We start from the raw sequence: 6,283 nt of genomic DNA, 5'->3' as shown, positions 1-6,283 counted from the left end.
AGGTATTGTCTTGGGGCATAAAGTTTCTGAAAGAGGTATTGAAGTTGATAAAGCCAAGGTTGATGCTATTGAAAAGATGCCATGCCCCAAGGACATCAAAGGTATAAGAAGTTTCCTTGGTCATGCCGGATTTTATAGGAGGTTCATTAAGGACTTCTCAAAAATTTCTCGGCCTCTGACTAATTTATTACAAAAAGATATACCATTTGTCTTTGATGATGATTGTGTAGAATCATTTGAAATACTTAAGAAAGCATTGATCTCTGCACCTATTGTTCAGCCACCTAATTGGAATTTACCCTTTGAAATTATGTGTGATGCTAGTGATTATGCTGTAGGTGATGTTCTAGGGCAAAGAGTTGATAAGAAATTAAACGTTATTCAATATGCTAGTAAAACCCTAGACAATGCTCAAAGAAATTATGCTACTACTGAAAAAGAATTCTTAGCAGTTGTATTTGCTTGTGATAAGTTCAGACCTTATATTGTTGATTCTAAAGTAACTATTCACACTGATCATGCTGCTATTAAATATCTTATGGAAAAGAAAGATGCTAAACCTAGACTTATTAGATGGGTTCTCTTGCTACAAGAATTTGACTGACATATTGTTGATAGAAAGGGAGCTGAGAACCCCGTTGCAGACAACTTGTCTATGTTAGAAAATGTGCTTGATGGCCCACTACCTATTGATGATAGCTTTCCTGATGAGCAATTAAATGTCATAAATGCTTCTCATACTGCTCCATGGTATGCTGATTATGCTAATTACATTGTTGCCAAATTCATACCACCTAGTTTCACATACCAGCAAAAGAAAAAGTTCTTCTATGATTTGAGGCATTACTTTTGGGATGACCCACATCTTTATAAAGAAGGAGTAGATGGTGTTATTAGACGTTGTGTACCTGATCATGAACAGGAACAGATCCTGCGCAAGTGTCACTCCGAAGCTTATGGAGGACACCATGCTGGAGATAGAACTGCACATAAGGTATTGCAATCTGGTTTTTATTGGCCTACTCTCTTCAAGGATGCCCGTAAGTTTGTCTTATCTTGTGATGAATGTCAAAGAATTGTTAATATTAGTAGACGTCAAGAAATGCCTATGAACTATTCACTTGTTATTGAACCATTTGATGTTTGGGGCTTTGACTATATGGGACCTTTTCCTGCTTCTAATGGTTATACACATATTTTAGTTGCTGTTGATTACGTTACTAAGTGGGTAGAAGCTATTCCAACTAGTAGTGTTGATCATAACACTTCTATTAAAATGCTTAAAGAAGTTATTTTTCCAAGATTTCGAGTCCCTAGATATTTAATGACTGATGGTGGTTCACATTTTATTCATGGTGCTTTCCATAAAATGCTTGCTAAGTATGACGTTAATCATAGAATTGCATCCCCTTATCACCCTCAGTCTAGTGGTCAAGTAGAATTGAGTAATAGAGAGCTCAAATTAATTTTGCAAAAGACTGTCAATAGGTCTAGAAAGAATTGGTCCAAGAAACTTGATGATGCATTATGGGCCTATAGAACTGCATATAAAAATCATATGGGTATGTCTCCATATAAAATGGTTTATGGAAAAGCATGTCACTTACCTCTCGAACTAGAACACAAGGCATATTGGGCTATTAAAGAGCTCAATTATGATTTTAAACTTGCTGGTGAGAAGAGGTTATTTGATATTATCTCACTCGATGAATGGAGAACCCAAGCCTACGAAAATGCCAAGTTGTTTAAATAAAAAGTTAAAAGATGGCATGATAAAAGGATACAAAAGCGTGAGTTTAATGTAGGTGATTATGTATTGCTATACAACTCTCGTTTAAGATTTTATGCAGGAAAACTTCTCTCTAAATGGGAAGGTCCTTACGTTATCAAGGAGTTCTATTGTTCCGGTGCCATAAAAATCAGCAACTTCGAAGGCACAAATCCGAAGGTGGTGAACGGTCAAAGAATCAAACATTATATCTCAGGTAATCCCATAAATGTTGAAACCAATGTTATTGAAACCATAACCCCGGAGGAATACATAAGGGACACTTTCTGGAATGTTTCAGACTCCGAAAAGGAATAGGTATGTGGTACGGTAAGTAAACCGACTCCAAAACAGTTTTTAAGGCAATGTTTCTCCATTTTGGAATATTTAGAAAAATAGAAAAGTAAGAAGCAGTCCGGGAAGGACAAGGCCTCCACGAGGGTGGAGGGCGCGCCCCCCTACCTTGTGGGCACCTCGTGCGCTCTCCGAACTCCGTTTTCTTACACGACACGTATTTTGGTCGGTAAAAATTCACTATATAATCTCCCGAGGGTTTTGACTCCCGTATCACGCAATTATCCTCTATTTGTGTTTCGAGCTGTTTTTCTGACAGAACCAGGACGTCATGTCATCTTCAAGTGCCCCCAAGGACCAGTTCTTCGAGAAGGTCATCAACCCCTACCTCGTGGAGGTGCTGCAACACCCTCAAACCATTGAGATGCGTGAGGGGTTGTTGCACATTCGCGATGTTGAGGGACCAAGGAAGACCGGAAGCACGGAGGTAAGGCTCGAGGCATTGGAGCAAGATGTTTTCAAGTGTCAGGAGATGGTGGAGCATGGACTCGATTCCAATCACATTATGATCACGGAGTTCACCAACAACCACAAGCTGGACGTCAAGGACATTGGGGAGGCCATCTTCAAGCTTCATGAGAAAATCGAGCACCTCCAAGCCCAGATCTATGACCTGCAAAATCAAAACTGTGAGTGTGAATATAGATTCAAGAGGATGAGTTTGGCTGCAGATTTGAGGTTTCAGGAGACTCGATCATCCTACTATGATGGTGAGCCTATGCCTTGGAAGAAGGACGACAAGCCTATGCCATCAACAAAACCATCACCTTCTCCACCAACAAAGAAGAATTGAGTATCTAGTATGGGCACTCCCCTTGGCAACTTCCAAGCTTGGGGGAGTGCCCCGGTATCGTATCACCATCACTTTTATCTTTACCGTTTTTCTTAGTTCGATCCTTTTGGTAATATCTTGATCTAGTAGAATAAAGTTTATGGCATGATCTAGTTTTGAGTTTTGCTTTATGATCCCTCTATGTAATCGAGTCCGTGAGCTATATATAATAAAGATTAGTGTTAAGTCAAGGGCTTGATTATTTTGCCATGATCCTAAGTGAATAAAAGAAAAGAAAAAGAATAAAAAAGGAAACAAAGAGATCATATGGATCTTATGGAGAGTAATGAGCTCACATAGAAAAAGTATGATGAATAAAAGTTGTTGAGAGTTGACAAACATAGTTTTGGTCATCGTTGCAATTAATAGGAAGTAATAAAGAAAGAGAGGTCTTCACATATAAATATACTATCTTGGACATCTTTTATGATTGTGAGCACTCATTAAAATATGACATGCTAAAGAGTTGACGTTGGACAAGGAAGACAACGTAATGGGTTATGTTTTCTTACATCTGAGATAAATTATATTGTCATGGATCATCCAACATGGTTGAGCTTGGCTTTCCCCCTCATGCTAGCCAAATTCATCGCACCAAGTAGAGATACTACTTGTGCCTCCAAATACCCTTAAACCAGTTTTGCCATGAGAGTCCACCATATCTACCTATGGATTGAGTAAGATCCTCCAAGTAAGTTGTCATCGGTGCAAGCAATAAAAATTGATCTCTAAATATGTATGACTTATTAGTGTGGGAGAAAATAAACTTTATACGATCGTGTGATATGGAAGAAATAAAAGCGATAGACTGCATAATAAAGGTCTGTATCACAAGTGGCAATATAGAGTGACATTCTTTTGCATTAAGATTTCGTGCATCCAACCATAAAAGCGCATGACAACCTCTGTTTCCCTCTGTGAAGGGCCTATCTTTTTCTTTTATCTCCTACCTTGCATAAGAGTCATGGTGATCTTCACCCTTCCTGTTTACATTTTATCCTTTGGCAAGCACAGTATGTTGAAAAGATCCTGGTATATATGGCTAATTGGATGTTAGTTTTCATGAACTATTATTGTTGACATTACCCTTGAGGTAAAACGTTGGGAGGCAAAACTATAAACCCCTATCTTTCTCCGTGTCCGACTAAAACTCCATGCCCATAAGTATTGCGTGAGTGTCAGCAATTGTGAAAGACTATATGATAGTTGAGTATGTGGACTTGCTGAAAAGCTCTTATATATTGACTCTTTCCTATGTTATGATAAATTGCAATTGCTCCAATGACTGAGATTATAGTTTGTTAGTTTTCAATGAAGTTTACGATTCATACTTGAAATTGTGATTGAATTAATACTCTAGCATAAGAAATCATATGACAAGAATTATGTAAGTTGTTGTTCTAAGAATGATCATGATGCCCTCATGTCCGTATTTTACTTTTATCGACACCTCTATCTCCAAACATGTGGACATATTTTTCGATTCCGGCTTTCGCTTGAGGACAAGCGAGGTCTAAGCTTGGGGGAGTTGATACGTCCATTTTGCACCATGCTTTTATATCGATATTTATTGCATTGTGGGCTGTTATTACACATTATGTCACAATACTTATGCATATTCTCTCTTATTTTACAAGGTTTACATAAAGAGGGAGAATGCCGGCAGCTGGGATTCTGGGCTGAAAAAGGAGCAAATATTAGAGACCTATTCTGCACAGCTCCAACAGTCTTGAAACTTCACGGAAGACGTTTTCAGAATACATAAAAAATACTGAGCACAAGAAGTTCACCCTGCCCACGAGGGTGGGGGTGCGCCCTACCCCCCTGGGCGCGCCCCCTACCTCGTGGGCCCCCTGGTGGCCCTCCGATGGCCATCTTCTGCTATATGGAGTCTTTCGATGAGAAAAAAATCATAAGCCATCTCCTCGGACGAAAATCCGCCGCCACGAGGCGGAACCTTGGCGGATCCAATCTAGGGCTTCGGCAGAGCTGTTCTGCCGGGGAAACTTCCCTCCGGGAGGGGGAAATCATCACCATCGTCATCAGGAACGCTCCTCTCATCGGGAGAGGGCAATCTCCATCAACATCTTCACCAGCACCATCTCCTCTCAAAACCCTAGTTCATCTCTTGTATCCAATTCTTGTCTTCAAGTCCGGGATTGGTACTAGTAGGTTGCTAGTAGTGTTAATTACTCCTTGTAGTTGATGCTAGTTGGTTTATTTGGTGGAAGATCATATGTTCAAATCCTATATGCATATTAATACCCCTCTGATTATGAACATGAATATGCTTTGTGAGTAGTTATGTTTGTTCCTAAGGACATGGGAGAAGTCTTGCTAGTAGTAGTCATGTGAATTTGGTATTTGTTTGATATTTTGATGAGATGTATGTTGTCTCTCCTCTAGTGGTGTTATGTGAACATCGACTACATAACACTTCACAATTATTTGGGCCTAGAGGAAGGCATTGGGAAGTAATAAGTAGATGATGGGTTGCTAGAGTGACAGAAGCTTAAACCCTAGTTTATGTGTTGCTTCGTAAGGGGCTGATTTGGATCCATATGTTTCATGCTATGGTTAGGTTTACCTTAATACTTTTGTTGTAGTTGCGGATGCTTGCAATAGAGGTTAATCATAAGTGGGATGTTTGTCCCAAGTAAGGACATTACACAAGCACCAGTCCACCCACATACCAAATTATCAAAGTACCGAACGCGAATCATATGAACGAGATGAAAACTAGCTTCACGATATTCCCATGTGTCCTCAGGAGCACTTTTCTCTATATAAGAGTTTGTCCAGGCTTGTCCTTTGCTACAAAAAGGATTGGGCCACCTTGCTGCACTTTATTTACTTCTGTTACTTGTTGCTTGTTACAAATTATCCTATCACAAAACTATTTGTTACCACTTATTTTAGTACTTGCAGAGAATACCTTGCTGGAAACCACTTATCATTTCCTTCTGCTCCTCGTTGGGTTCGACACTCTTACTTATCGAAAGGACTATGATAGATCCCCTATACTTGTCGGTGATCAACTACGATGAGACCTTCTCACCCATAGCGATGGTTATGTCAGTCTGAATCATGTTAGCAATTGCCGCATTTTATGATTATGAAATTTCTCAAATGGACGTCAAAACTGCATTCCTTAATGGATTTCTTAAAGAAGAGTTGCATATGATGCAACTAGAAGGTTTTGTCGATCCTAAAGGTGCTAACAAAGTGTGCAAGCTCCAGCGATCCATCTATGGACTGGTGCAAGCATCTCGGAGTTGGAATATATGCTTTGATGAGGTGATAAATGCATATGGTTTTATACAGACTTA

The sequence above is a fragment of the Triticum urartu genome, chromosome 4A (assembly GCF_056163025.1).
Source record: "Triticum urartu cultivar PI428250 chromosome 4A, HENAU_Tu73, whole genome shotgun sequence".
Lineage (NCBI taxonomy): Eukaryota > Viridiplantae > Streptophyta > Magnoliopsida > Poales > Poaceae > Triticum > Triticum urartu.
Note: the sequence above shows the minus strand (reverse complement) of the source record.